Source organism: Enhydra lutris, unplaced genomic scaffold (genome assembly GCF_002288905.1).
Source record: "Enhydra lutris kenyoni isolate GAN:26980312 unplaced genomic scaffold, ASM228890v2 scaffoldscaffold14, whole genome shotgun sequence".
Classification (NCBI taxonomy): Eukaryota; Metazoa; Chordata; class Mammalia; order Carnivora; family Mustelidae; genus Enhydra; species Enhydra lutris.
In genome coordinates, this window is record NW_019154098.1 from 14,158,118 (window position 1) to 14,172,801 (window position 14,684).

Genomic DNA, 14,684 nt, shown 5'->3' on the forward strand with positions numbered 1-14,684 from the left:
CCCCACGCATTCTTCTTTACTCCCTGTCTTCTTGTGGCTGACTGAGATGGCGACCCCAGGTTGACTTCAGAAGCTGCATGTTCAAGATGGTGGCTTACTACCAGCTTGGATTCCTAAGTGACTGTGAAGCACAAGCACATCCCACTCCGCAAATTTCAACACACAGTTCATTTGCCACCTCACTGGACTGTTCCATACTGATATAATGAAAAATTTTTGTTGTGCTAAGTGCTTACAAATTTGGATCTGTTTGTAATCACAGTCTAGCTTAAACTAATTAATATAATATCTGATTCTAATAATGCTAAAATTGCGAAATCCTGTTGCACAGATATACTTTAAACCTTTAGTGAAAACTATTTCTCTTTGATACAACTCTCTCATGCTCTTTTACACAGTATGTTAACTAACTGGAATTTAAATAAAACTAAAAAACAAAACAAAACAAAAAACCAACTCTCGTGCTTTTTGAAAACTCTTTCTGTCACAGTGCTTTTGGGGAAGTCCTTTTGGATATATTTTGAGTTAGGAGAAGTTAAAAAGAGAATAGTGTGAAAGGAGAAAAAATAGTAGCTCATGCTTCAGGATTTACAAAAGATGCCATCTGCTCTGGTGGGAAAAGCATGAGGGTCAATCATTTATAACCCATGGAACACTGGGTTTCTGAAAGTACACTATTCTTAACTTAGGTCGATTTCACTGAAGAGGTTACCCTGGTGATTACCCCAAATACGTAAAATCTGTATTTTAAATACAATGGCAGGAAACCAAAAATGGGTAGGCATATTTCTGATTCTCAGAGAGTACAAAGGGGCCCCTGAAGACTGACAGCACTGGAAAAAGCAGAAGAAACAGGTTTGTTTCTTTTTTTGAAGAGCAATCAACCTCAAACTTACTACTAATGACTGTTTCATTTCAGTCTACCCACGTGGTTTTGTTTCTTCTACTCTGTAAATGTGAGCCTTTTTGGTCATTCTGACAGATTTTCCACCACTAAAAATATCAGGGGCTTAACTGACAAATCAAGGGTATTTTTGACAAGATAGTAGATTAGCCCTGGGAAATTCTCCCCACCTGCTGAGCAAAAAAAAAAAAAAAAAAAAAGAGACACCTGAGGGTTACAGAGATTCTTTCAGTGATTGGCCTGAGGCCAATCTTTACCATCTACCCATCCTTATTCATACATAAATGACACCTGATCATTTAAGGCCATATTTTAAAATATGCTGATATTAGTCAATACAGGAATTAATAATTACCTGTTTACCTGTGACTTTTCATGCACTAAAAATATATGAGGATGAAAGGCGTGTTAGTTTTTCACTAAAAATTAAATCACTGATCTCCTATTGTTTTCAGGGACGTTGATTGGCATCCATGATGTGAACACTCAGCTTCCTGATGTGAAAACCTGAGGTGGAGAGTTTTTGTAACCCAATGAATTCCTCCTGCCTCAGAAATGGTCATCTACCTTCTAATCTACTTTACTCCCAACTGGCTTTCACATGCTGTGTTTAGTCAACAAATGCTTACTGGATGGGGACTTTGGGCCTGGCCTTTTGGAGCATACTAAAGGTATAGACCATTTCCCTGCCATCACAGAAGTCGCTGTGGAGGAGGGAAGCCAGGAAGCCATTTAATCAAATGATCTCACAAATAAATATTTGCTTATGAAAAAAAAATGCTGCAAGAAAAGGGGGCAGGCAATTTGCAAGCAGGTAACAGAGGATCTGAAGGTATCCAGTGATTCAGAGTCATGCTTTCTTGTAGAAAAATGAAGAGTGCCATCTAAAGGAAGTGCCAGCAGTAGTTAACCAGGTATGGCAGATCAAACATGGTCGGCTGCCCCCATCAAGAGGTAGGATTGGTTTCCTTATCCACAGAAACTGGGTTAGTATTTGACTTGAGTATCCAGTAGAATGTCCAAGTAAACACTTCTGCTTTTGCTCCCTTGGAACACAGCTTTGAGAGTGCCAACTGAAGAAGTCTAGTCTAGCTTACCTGATGATGAGAGGTCCCTGGGGAAGAGCAGCCCCTGCTGAGTTCTCTGAGCCTAACCAGCTAGCCCCTTGCTCCAACTGTGAGCAACTCTGTTTTAGATCATTCATCTGGGTCCAGAGGCCAAATATCTACAGCTTACAAAAACAACTCTAGCAGATATTGCTGAATCAAGAGCTAGTGAAATGGCCGTCATGTTAAGACACTGAGTTTGATATATGGCAATAAGTTACTAATAACCCACTTTCTATTTGGGGACTGGGACTGAATCCTGGACAGAGAAAGAGTGTAGCAAAAGTCTGCTGAAGGAAGAACATACTTTTAGGGAATGGAAAGAGGAAGGAAGACAGAAGATTTTGGAGAAATAGACAAGGTTCAAATCAACCAAACTCTGTCAGAACCTGTCAAAGACCTCCGTTTTTATCTTAAATGCAAAGGAAGGTCATTAGATAGATTTCATTATTTTTTAAAGATTTTATGTATTTATTTGACAGAGAGAGAGATCACAAGTAGGCAGAGAGGCAGGCAGAGAGAGAGAGGGGGGAAGCAGGCTCCCTGCTGAGCAGAGACCCCCCCCACCCCGCCCCACGATGTGGGGCTCGATGTGGGGCTCGATCCCAGGACCCTGAGATCATGACCCGAGCTGAAGGCAGAGGCTTAACCCACTGAGCCACCCAGGCATCCCAGTCATTAGATGGATTTTAAACAGGGAAGTGACATGGTTAGATTTACACACGTGCATTGCTTTTTTCTTTTACCAGACTGTAAACTCATCGTGGCAGGGGGTGTAGAGGGGACAGCCATAGTGGAAGCTCAGAAAGTCTTGTTTTACTGTTTGACTTACTGGATCATCAGGATACCCAGTAAGATAAAGTGAAATAACCCGGAAGTCTGGGCAAGTTCAGAGGATTGTGTACCATCCAAAAACAGAGGAGATGGGAGGTGAGCCATCAGACCTTCTCATAGTTTAAAACCACTAGGGAGTTCTATTTATGGCTGAAAAAGTCATTCTTTCTACTAAATTTCCACTAAAAATCTGTCTTTGATTCATCTACTGATCAGCCGGCAGCCACTGCTTTCTTTTGCATTTGAACTGGAGTTCCTTTGACTAGGTTGGCTGGTAAATAGGGAGAGGAGACACAGGGAAAGTCAGATGACTCACTGAGCTGAGTCTCTGTCTCCAAACCTGTTAAAGCTTCAGCCCCATTGGTTTGTAAGGCTCAAGAACAAGTCAGTGTACCAAAGAAGAACCTTGGAAGTCTGATGGCTAGTCTGCTTCTTAAACAATGTGAACTCAACAAAGTCTCATGGAAATATCCATGGGATTTGGGGTTAGACCGTCTTAACTTTACATCCATGCTATGCTGTTTACAAATTGCATAACCTTATGCTAGTAAATTTATGTTTGCTTCAGTTTATAAAACTGTAAGGGGCACAGGGATAATAAAGTCTACCTTTCATATGGGTGAAGATTAAATGAAATGTATACAGAAATCATCTGTGCAGAAAGTTGTCAATTAAAACATGTTTACTTTCCATTATTCTTCAGAGTTTCTGAAGAACTTTGGATGGTGGGTGCCAATGGCATTTGTGTTTTGTCTGTATATTTTTCATAGACACTTGAATTTTATATTCAGGTTTGTTGCAGATTTCTCTAATTTCAAACAGGTACATCATCTTTTGTTGGTCCATGTTTCAACCTTATTTTTACTCCAGTTCAGTGGTTCTCAACATGGGCTGCACATTGAAACCCCTGGGAAGTTTTAACAAAAATCTCAATGTCTGTTTCGATCTCCAGAGATAAGGATGCAATTTGTCTGAATTTTGGCCGAGCCATTGGGGTTAGTTTAATAAAATAATCTTTTGTGATTAAGTATGTGCATGAATCTGTAGAGATTCTTTGAGGGTTATGTATAGTACTACTTTTTCTTAGAACTCACTGTTAGATTAGATCTATAGCCAATGTTATTTCTACTACACCATAGAAATGATATAATTAAAACTTTTTGGTCAATATGGTGACTAAATAGGCCTGGGCCACCTGCTGGGTAAAATGGTTTTGTAGCTTCTTAAACGATTGAACACTCTTAGTTAAAGCCTAGGGGAAACCAGCCTTGTACCAAAGAGCAGGGAGTTGTTTTTCTCTTCTTCACTTGAGATAGAAAATAAAAATACAAACATTGTATTTAAATTACAGGAGTTTGTGACCATCTAATACTTCACCTATGTGATATCAGCTCATGTGATGTGATTTCTGTCTCTTTGTACATTTAAACTTCTCGATTTCACGCCAACTAATTCTTCAATTAGGGTATGCTGCCACCAGGTGGCAATAAGGGCCTCACTCGTGATCGCTATCATTTTTTTTTTAATCATTTTTTAAATTTATTTTCAGCATAACAGTATTCATTGTTTTTGTACCACACCCAGTGCTCCTATCTTTGAATAATAATTGTTCATTCACACATTTATTCATTCACGGTTATTTGGAAAAGTTAATATACCTTTCACTTACTATCATTTAAAATTCAAAATGTAAACCTTAATAGCATGACTGAAGTGGTATAGTTAATTTTTGTTCCAGTAATTATAAAGATTGTATAGAGGAGTGTGCATGAATTGCTGCATATGTGTGTGAAATTCTCCATGTCTACACGTATGAGTGCTTTTAAAGAAATCAAAATTGAAGGCAAAAGTCCATACCTTCCTCACTATCCCTTATTAACGGCTCATCACAGCATAACCGTGCATTGTTCATTTCTGTGTTCTACAGCCAAGTTTTGCTGTTAGTACCTCTAAAAGACTCAGTACTATGATGGAATTTCAGATGAACTTAATATTAAAATTCATTCACATGGGGGTGTCTGGGTGGCTCAGAGGGTTAAGCTTCTACCTTCGGCTTGGGTCGTGATCTCAGGGTCCTGGGATCGAGCACCGCATCAGGCTCTCTGGGAAGCAAGGACCCTGCTTCCCACCTCCACCCCACCTGCCTCTCTGCCTACTTGTGATCTCTCTCTCTGTGTCAAATAAATAAATAAAATCTTAAAAAAAAATAAAATTCACTCACATGGATTCTCAAACTTTCTAGCAATGAGTATTTCCTTTTTTTTATTTCATTTTTTTTCAGTGTTCCAAGATTCATTGTTTATGTACCACACCCAGTGCTCCATACAATACATTCCTATTAAGGAGCTATTAATATAGCTGCTTTCCCACAGGTCGCTAATGAAATTACTTTTTATCAATTTTACCTACTGATAAGTTATTCTTCACTTCTTCCACATAGGAAAAGTACAGAGGACAGTGACATAGCTGTGTTAGTTCTGGGCATAGTGAGTCTTCATGACCAATTTCTCTTAATTACAAAAAGAAACTGTCTTCAATATCATGATGATGTAGCCATTAGCTATGCATGACTTGAAAGCTATGCACAGTGATTCTCTTCTATCGATAAGATTTACTTTAATATCATTTCAAGCTTTTGACAGATCATCTTTGGCATAATGACTTTACTAAGAAGCAACTTAGAAATTATTTTAAGAGCATCTTGTTGTTCATAAAGAGGAACTGACAATGCCTTGTGTCTCCCTATGTGCTGAAATCTTCTGAGGAAAGGAATCTTAATGAAACTCCCTTTCCCTACTTGAAAGCACCCAGGCCAAGAGACATTGAAAGGGGCAACAGCAAATTCCAACAGTGAACCTGGATGGGCCAGAAAGTCCTGTCTCTGTGCTGAGCATGGGCTTTTTGCACTACTTCTGAGGTGACTGACTAGAATTTTAAACTACCAAACCACATCATGCTAATTGCTGCCTATGAGAACTAATCATATGCTGTCCTTTACAAATTTGGCACAAAGACATTGGAGACCCAACCACTTATCCCAAGTCATCTACATGGAGCAAAGCTGAGCAACTCTCCAGGTAATTTTGGAAGCCTATGCAACCCAAAGTAAGGAGAATTGGATTCAGGGAGATGCTGCTACTGATGATGTTTTTATTTCTATTTTGAGTTCCCTTGCTCCTTCAAATAGCTTTCTGTTTAAGTGACCTGTGAACCCCAGGAATCTGTCCAGCTAACCTGGTCCAGTCATATCCCTTTTAAGACAGCCTTTTTCATAGCATTTACATGCAAGCTGTAAGCTGAGAGAGATAGCTTTATCAGACAATGAACATTTGTGGTTTTGATCTTCATGACTTTGTCTCTTTGGAAACGATCCCAAAGACCCATGAAAGTTTTAAAAGCCACATCAAATCTGGCCTCTCAAAATTCTGTTGTGAGCTACTCCACAGAACTCTGTCCCTTCATTTTCTTTTCTTCTCTTCTCTTTTCCTTTCTTTCCTTTTCTTTTCTTTCTTCTTCTCTTCTTCGTCTCTGTTTTTCCCTTTTCTTTTCTTTTCTTTCTTCTCTTCTCTTCTCTTCTCTTTTCTTTTCCTTCTTTTCAGTGTTCCAGAATTCATTGTTTATGCAACCACACCCAGTGCTCCATGGAATACATGCTCCTTCATTTTCTAGTTTCATTCCCCAATTAAAGGACCAGATTTGAGATGCTGAAAATGCTTACAATTTTCTGAAACTGTTAATCTGCTATTTAATCTTTGTATCATTATTTATTCCTTCTTTTATTTCTGCCATGTTTCCTCAATTAGCAGATGATCTCTTCTGAGACCAGGACCATAGCAGGGCACTCATATCAGTCAATTCCTGATTCAGAATTAGAAGCCCTAGTCCATCTAACTCACTTTTACATTCATTTGTTTTTATGCTAATTTTCTCACTAGTATTAATTTGTGCAACAAATATTTATCGAGTGCGTCTTCTGTTACAGGCACTGCTCTTATTGTTCAGTATCCAAGAGTAGATGAAACAGACACAAGTCCTTGCCTTCATGGAGTTCATGTTCTTGTAGATGGAGCAAGTGAAATATACATGAAGCTAGGTAGTGACAAGGAAGAAAATAAGCAGTTCCTGAGGCTATCTTGACCAGGTCAGGCTGTCCCTATGGAACCTCAGCCTGGCTACAGTTCCTGCCCATGGTCAGCTCCCAGTGTGCCTGGTGTGAACCCTAAATAGTGGAATGCTTTCTGCACTATAGGCTCCTTTCACCCCAGCCAGAATAATTGAGCTTCTTCCTACTTCCTGCTCTGAATTTTAGTTGACCAGGAATAGAGTTTTATCTTAAACATCCAAGCCCTTGAGTTGAAAATTTTTTCGTGATTGGTTCTTCCCAAACCTCACTAGTAGGGATTTTACCTCATCATTCCTCCAAAGTCAAACCATCACTTTGTGGCTTGGTAGTTCCATTTCTCTGTTTTTTTTTTTTTTTTCAATAATGTGTTTATATGTTAAATAATATGTTTATCTATATAAACTATATACTAACTAGATATTAACAATGTATTCATATGTTCAGCTATCTGCTATATATGATACATTTTATTGGGGGAGCTTGTTGGAAATTCAGAATCTTAGGCCCTGTCCCCAAACGGCTGAATCAGAATATGGTTTAACAAGATCCCCAGATAATGCACATTCATGTTAAACTTGGTAAAGGGCTGAAAGTCTAGAGGAACGGTAAATGAAAGGCAATGAGAAGATCCATCTTTAGCACTGTGGGGAGATATAGGTTCCCACCCCTCTTCTCACCTAGATGCTCCATAACAGGAGAACTTACTGGTCTACCTGGTTTGACTTCAGGATTCTGAGTGGCAGGACTAAGGTGAGACAAATCTCACCCTAGTCTCACCACAAGTCCAAGATACTTGGACAGTGCAACATTTCTTGGAAGCACAGAGTCTCAGATGCCCACCCTGCACTTTCAGGCATTTGAGAGTTTGTGCCTCCTTCCATTCTGTATTCATGGGACCATGTTTGTCTCACCTTAGGCCTGGCCCCAGGGTGTGCCCAGGCTAATCACTGAATGGGAGCAGCCAATGATGGAAGGTTACCCACCTGAGTGTGAGCATCTCTTCTCCCTCCTTTCTGTTCCTCAGGAAAAGCCCCTCTAGAGGTGCTTTCTTGTACTCCCTCTCTACTCTTTTATATCTATCTTCTGTGATTTAATGGTAAAATTTGGGAATAAAATTTAATGGAATGAAAAGGGTTGCAGAGCCCCTCCAGTCTATTAGTTGGGTCTTATAACTCCACTTACTTCACTAAGAGTTCAGAACATTACAGTAACTCAGGATGACCTAGGTCCCTTTTAGTCTTTTCCTGGGTCCTTGTGTATCTATCTTCCTTGATAGCCACATAGAGGGTTGCTTGGAAAATGGGGTGGGATTCAGGCATTCCTGGTTTCCCAACTCCCTATCAGAGAGTTCCACATTGAGAGATACTGGGAATGTATCTGTTATTTATAAAGTGTTGATTTACTTTTTGTTTAGACGATGATCCCAGGATCATGGTTCCCACAGTAGAGAACCCTGAAGGGAGGAAGTTTGAGTGATTGGTTCACCACAATACCACAGACACCTCCAACAGGTGTGGGACCTGGGGCAGTCTCCTGCACTTTCAATTGTTCACTTTTCCCATCTGTAAAATGAGAACCAAAATAACAATTCTCACTGTACAGGATTAACAAAGATTAAGTCAACAAATGCATGTGACAAGTATTTCATAACCACTATGCAAATATTCTTATTTATAATATTGTAATTAAGTTTTAAAGGAATGCAGGAAACAGTATTTTTTGAATAAAAGAGGTTCAGATCATCTCAAAGTCCATAATCTGTAGGTACTGGGGCTGAGGCTTGGACCAGAATGTCCCACTCCATTCCCTGCCTCCCCATCACACTGCCTCTTGGACACATAACATAGACATCTCACTGTTTATGTTCTCTGAAATTTGAATGACATGCCCTCCACCCTCCATTTACTTTTCCTCTTTATATCAAGACATCTTTTTAGATTCACCCCTTGGAACCTAATGTCTTAACTAAAATTATTATTGATCAGCTTCTTGCAAGGCTGGAGGTAAGGCAACAGCTGAAGCAAAACAGGCTCTTATTTGCATTTCAGGTGGGTCAGCAAAATGTGGCACTGCAGTTGTGCCTGCATGGTAATAAAACTTCCTGGAATTCACAGTCCCTCTATAGCAGACTTGGGCTCACATTCAGGCCAGACTATGAGGCTCCACATGGACTAAAAATCCCCAAGAACATCCAAGTGATGCCCTCCTGAGCAAAGCAAAAGCCAACTTGGAACTGTCCCCCCACCTAAAAAAACACCCCCCAAAGTCTTGCCTATCTCACACCCTGTACTGCTTAGCTTCTCCAGCTGCATGGGGCCACTTGATACTGCTCTGGGCACTCCCTCTTGCCTGTTTCTAAAGTTAACCTTCATTAGTGGCTAGAGAATGTCCACAGACTCCAACATCCTGAGATCAGCAAGTGCCCCATTTGCATACTTCATTTCTGAAGTCCAGATTGATCCTTCAGCCCTGTCCCATTCTCCTGTCTAGAATCTAATTTGCGGACTTTGAAATTGAGATATTGACTTGCTCTTCCTAGATGGCCTTCTTAGGTGACGATTAACCAGGCAGATATCCTGCTTTATATTTCCAAACCTTTTCCCCATACTTTCTGTGATTCTCATCTCATGGTCAGTGAACTATTGTAATCATTCATTCATTCTCTATTCTATTCACTTTTTAATTCAACAATGCTTACTGAGTATTGTTTATGAGATAGACTCTGCTATGCATTGTGAACACAATGGTGAATCCTAGTCTTGTGGAGTCAGAGCTTCTTGGAAAAGACAGACATTCGTTTATCAACATGAGCTATTTGTTAAGCACCAGCTACGTGGCAGGGATTGTTCTTAGAATGAGGGATACAGTAGAGAATGAGCAGGTATAATCTTTGCTCTCATATAGCTTACTTTGTACTGGGGTAAGTTGGGGAGGAGAGGAACAGATACAAAATAATAACACGTCAGTTGGAAGCAAGTGATAAAGGGAAAATTAAAGTAGGAGACTGGAGAAACAAGCAATGAATAGTTATTTTTTACATAGGATGATCAGGTATGCTTTCTGAGAAAGTGACACTGGAGCTAAGAACTGACTGAAGCTAGGAAGCAAGTCATACAAATATTTGGAGGAGGCATGCTCTGAGAAAGGACAGGAAGAATGGAGACCCAAAGGAAGGGGTGTGTTTAAAGTGCTTGAGGGTCAGGAAGGAGGGCAGTGGTCAGGAAGAGAAAGAGCAAGTGGTGGAGTGAGGTCAGGCAGAAGGTAGAAGCAGGGAGTGGTGAGCAGTTTTATATGTCAGTTTTGTCATGCCTTCATGAGAACTTGGGTTTTACTGAGTGAGATGAGAATGCACCAGAAGTTTTTGAGAGGAGGAGTCATCTGGTCTAACCCTTGCAATGACTCCTAAGTGAGAAGAAGGTTGTTTAGACCAGAGTGTTGGTAGGGGTGTTGGTGAAAGTATTTTGAAGGTAGAGCTATCAAAATTCACTGAGTGATCAGACCTGGAGTACGAGAAGAAGAGAAAAAAAGATGACTCCATGACTTTTAGTCTGAACCACAGGATGAATGTGGTTGTCATGAATCAAATAACCTCAAAATGAAGGGTAACATTATACGCTGAGCTTAATGCTGTAGTTGAAAGATTCCGAACACCATAACTTATCCATTTCACTTCCATCATTCCCCTTTTCATCCTCTGCTATTCTAATACCTACATTCCCTCTTATCACAGGGACTTTGCACAAGATGCTTCTTGTTAAGGACTTTGGATAATATCTAAGAGTATTGAAAGCAGGTGTTATACAATGTAGTGAGATGATCATATTAGAGCTTTGGAAATCTCACTTTGACTGCAGGTTGAGAATGGATTGCAGAGGGAGACTAGTTAGGAAATGATCACAGAGATAGGTGAGAAGATGATGGCTTGGACCAGAGATAGGTGAGAAGATGATGGTTTGGACCAGATAAAGCCTGAAGTGGGGTCATACTGGAGGCACCAAAGTCTAGGGCCTTCCTAAGTAACCCAGTTTCTATGTTGGCATGTCTATATTTGGTAGGTCAGAAAGGACTAAATTAGAGTGTGGTAGGAGAAAGGTAGGAGGCAACCACCTGGTATAGATTAAATACAAGAGGAGGTTAAATGTGGTCTTTTGGGTGGAGCCCTCAGGAAGCCATGAACTATTTCCAGGAAGAGATGACACATTTCTTTGATGCCCCAGTGGTTTTTAAATTTTTCTGCATGAAGTTCACCACTTTCTACACATGCACTCCTCTCCATACCCTTCCCCTTCCAGGATGCTTAAAACTCTTCATTCCTGTCCAAGTGCTGGTGTCCTTGTCTATGCTCTGGTGACCTCCTAACAGCTTAAAAAGGAGGCAGTATTGTTTTGCATAATGGTTAAGAACACTGGCTTCTGAGTTGGACTAACTTGGATTTGAAACTCATTTGTACTACTTACTATTATGTGGCTTTGGGTAAATTACCTAATTTCCTGGAACCTCAGTTTTCACACCTGTAAAACGGCAAAAACTACAACACCCATTTCACAGGATGGTTATAAGGATTTAAAAAGATAATGCTTAGGAAATACATGATGCAAAGCCTATGCAGTAATAATGATAGCAGATATTATGAAGTTCTTCATTTGTGATAATCAGTGTTCTGAGTGCTCCAAGTATATTAACTTACTTTATCTTTCAAACTGTCTTCTGATCTCCAATTCACAAAAGAGGAAATGGAAGCACAGAGAGGGTTAATAGCTCACACAAGGACAAAAAACATGTAGCAGTAAGAGCCAGGGTTTGAGCTCTGGCAGCCCCTCTCAATCAGTAGATGGCAGAGCCTCTCACAAGCGGTAAATACCAAGCAAAAGTATTCTCACTAGATGTTCTTCAGAATGAGCATTCTAGCATCTCAGTGGGTGTGTATGGGGGGGGCAGGCCTAGTTATCTGAATTTCTAGTTGCATGGCCACCTTTCTTTGTTGAGAATATTTCTAGAAGAAGTGAATCCACTTTTTTAAAAAACATTTACATTTCGAAACAATAGAATAGTTGCTCAAATGTTAAATGAAAAATGATCAAGTTGTCTATAGTGGCCCCTAGGGAATATTGAGCAAATGAGTGCTAGAATTAGTAATGGTTAATAGGTGAGGAAACCCCTAGTGAGACCTGGTTTAAAGGGGGTAAGGGACAATGTGGTTCTGGATGTGTTGAATATGGCAGCAGAGCTAAGTGCCTTTGTGACTATGCCCTATTTCATCATGTTTATATCAGAGCAGTGCTTCTGCCAAGTTTTCTAGTCTTTTGGCAGGTGGCATTTAGTGGCTAGAACACAGTTTATACAAATCCTAATATTTCTACATTCAGTGTCATAGGTTATGAGTCCCTGACATTGTGAGAAGAGGTTTGTGTACTGGGTCAGCGCACAAGAGCCCCAACCTAACCACCTTGGCATTTGAATTCTAATTCCACTACTTTCTAGCTGTGTAATCTTGGGAAAGTAGGTTAAACTTCTGGTGCCTCCATTTCCCTATCTATAAATGGAGGTCAAAATAGGATTTATTGTATTTGACTGATGTGAAGATTAAAATAAATAACACATACAAAGGGTTTAGCAGAAGTGCCAGTACTGTTGGTTGTTGTTAATACAGAGTGCCAGTTGTATGCCAATGGTCACCAATTAGGTAGGTAACCATTTGCAGAATAATTCAAGAAAAGACACAAAGCTTTTAGGTCCCTAACTTTCTAATCATCTGGACTAGAATTATGATGGCAATTTCTTGAGTCTATTAATTATTTTCATGCCAATTAAACAAATTGCTTATCCATATGTCAGAACCATTTGATGAAAAGTCCACCCCATTGTATTGTATTCTGTATCCCATTTCCAAATTTTGACATAACAGTATGCTTTATATCCCAGTCTGCTCTAACCCATTTCACTTCATTCTATAGTATATTTCACACCTAGTCATTCCAGACCATTTTATATTTCATTTATTTATTCCCCATATTCCTTTTTATTCCATTCCATTCCATAATCCATTTTGCCTTATCTCATTTTATCTATCTACCATCTATCTATTGATCGATCTATCTACCATCTATCTATCGATCTATCTATCATCATCTTTCTATGTATTCATGTGGCAGTTGTATGCCTTTACTTAACAATCAATGCTTCATTCTCATCCACATTAATGTTTGGTCAATTTTTGAAAGTGGTGACAGGTATATAGATAACCAATGTATAGAGCTTGCTTGGTGGATTTTCATCCTCATTATGTTTTCTGGACAAAAACATAAAGACACAATAAGGAACATTCTTCATCCTTTGGCCCAGACAGCTTTGTTAAACCTGGTGTCAGTGCACACATCTGGAGTCCCATCTCCTTCATGACAAATCTCAAGGTCTGTTTGAGTGCCTGACAGGTGCACTTCTTTTTTTTTTTTTTAATATTTTATTTATTTATTTGACAGAGAGATTGCAAGTAGGCAGAGAGGCAGGCAGAGAGAGGGGGAAGCAGGCTCCCCACTGGGCAGAGAGCCCGATGCGGGGCTCGATCCCAGGACCCTGAGATCATGACCCGAGCCAAAGACAGAAGATTAACCCACTGAGCCACCCAGACACTCCCTGAGTGGCACACTTTTTGAAACCCACTCCACAGTTGTGCTGGTGAATGTTGATGGTGCATTCTCTGGTTGCCACCTTGTTGATGGCAGAATGGCCCTCCTTTTTGCCACCCTTCTTTGTAGGAGCCATCCTGCTGGGCCCTGATTGGAAAAGCACCTTGTCTCTTTTTAACTTATTCTTTACTGTATTTACTGTCAAATTCCATTATTTTCTACTGCAAATAATCCCTTATCCAGTTCTATCCCATTTCCTTCCTACTCCATTCCATTTCATTTTATCCAATTCCACATGTCTCCCAGGCCATGTCAGTCTGAGGATAGGAAAATGATAACAATTTCCTTGTTTCTTTTGCTCTACTTCCATCTGTTTTCTGTGGGTACATTCCTCTCTCAAGTTCTTCCTGAATAATTCTGGAGGTTTCTCAATAATCTGTGGCCTAAACTAGTAATCTGATATTTTAGATAATTTGCAACATTTCCCCTCTCCTATTCCAATATGCTGTCATGGTACCTTGAGCCAGTTACACTAGTGGTAACTAGTTAGGGACAGTGCAAGCAGTTAAATCTCAGACTTCCTCCTTTACTGATGAGATGTCTCCCATTGAACAATGCTCTCTCCTACAAATAGAAATGTTTGTAGTTGGGGCGCCTGGGTGGCTCAGTGGGTTAAAGCCTCTGCCTTCGGCTCAGGTCATGATCCCAGGGTCCTTGGATGGAGCCCCGCATCGGGCTCTCTGCTCGGCAGGGAGCCTGCTTCCCCCTTTCTCTCTCTGCCTGCCTTTCTGACTACTTGTGATCTCTGTCTGTCAAATTAAAAAAAAAAAAAAAAAAAAAAAAAAAGAAATGTTTGTAGTTTCTTCCTCCTATTTGCCACCTTTAATGGGTATAATTGGATCTATCATTACATTTAGTATCTAGGCCTTTAAAGAATAAAAAATAACAGTGCTCTCAGAGATCTGTTTAGGCAACTTGCACAGTGACCATGGAGTTGATATTATTTGGTTATATCAAGACTGAACAGAGTGGGCCCTGTAAGCAACGAGGACATTTAGCACCCAAAAGATGGGGTGTGGGGGGTGTATTTG

General features: G+C 40.0%; 1 pseudogene; it reads right to left on the minus strand.

Annotated features, from left to right (window-relative positions):
* Positions 1-13,174: 13,174 nt before the first annotated feature.
* LOC111146787 lies at positions 13,175-13,729 on the minus strand (annotated as a pseudogene).
* Positions 13,730-14,684: the final 955 nt, after the last annotated feature.